Consider the following 1,306-nt stretch of genomic DNA (forward strand, 5'->3'; position numbering starts at 1 on the left):
GTGTGTGTGTGTGTGTGTGTGTGTGTGTGTGTGTGTGTGTGTGTGTGTGTGTGTGTGTGTGGGCGTATATGTGTATGCATGAGCGTGTGTGTAGCATATATATATTCTATAATTTTAACACAAGTAGACTATTTGATAAGAAATGGTTAAATATGTTCATGTATAAATAATGTTCCACTCATTGATACATAAATAGTAATAAAAACTCTTTATTTCTTATATTTGCAGGGCTTTCCTACAAAATGTATCAACACAGTCATGAGAACTCTTTAAATCCCGAAAAAAGAAAACAACGTCGCATCCGAACTACTTTCACTAGCGCACAACTTAAAGAATTGGAAAAGGCATTTGCAGAGACACATTACCCCGATATTTATACTCGAGAGGAGATTGCAATGAAAATAGATCTCACAGAAGCCAGAGTACAGGTACACTCATTTATTTATACAACTACTCAGTATTCAACTTCTTTCAATTCATATCCCATAAAACCTCAGAGCAACGTTGCTATAGCAATATAAAAAGCGCTGTTTCACAGGGGTCAGCATGCGTGCTGCCTCTCTAATCCAAATCTCAACATCCAGACACTGGAAAATAGATTAATTCACTCGGGTATCCAAATCTGGAGCAAATTTCTACGGACTCTCACGCAAGCCATCTCGGCCGACAAAACAATCCAAATACCGAGTGAACAAATATTTCTTGTCTTAGATGTAGAGTTTACCAGATTTTTGACTAAAATACAAATCGCAGCCAAATGAATACACCCCTCCTACCCACCCCAGGCGAATTGTAATTGCCACAATCCAACTCCTTACATGATCAAATCATCATCTCAATTACATGTGAGGCACCTAAGCACCATGTTGGTTGTGAAGGAAATTATACACACATGCTTATATACATGGTCATGTATATACGTATAAGTACATTCATATAAATACACGTACACACACACACATAAATATGTAGTATAATGTCAAATAGACTAACAACATGGAAGCTGGGATGTGTGAAAGTACAAGTGGTTGAACACACATTAACCATTAGTTTATAGCAAAGTGTTAAATTAAGAAAATAACTATCTATTGTAAGTCTTGTTGATTAGCCCGTACGCATATTTGGTTATACTTCCATTCGGTCTTTACTGATGTTAATTTATCCATACACCTATCACTTAAATAATGCCCGATTTCCCTAGCCTTCTGTAGACAGTATAGACTAGATATATGGGGTATATCTGTCTACTATTTATTTATCTCAATATGTATGTATGTGTTTATATATATATATATATATATATATA

The sequence above is a fragment of the Octopus bimaculoides genome, chromosome 16, assembly GCF_001194135.2.
Source record: "Octopus bimaculoides isolate UCB-OBI-ISO-001 chromosome 16, ASM119413v2, whole genome shotgun sequence".
NCBI lineage: Eukaryota > Metazoa > Mollusca > Cephalopoda > Octopoda > Octopodidae > Octopus > Octopus bimaculoides.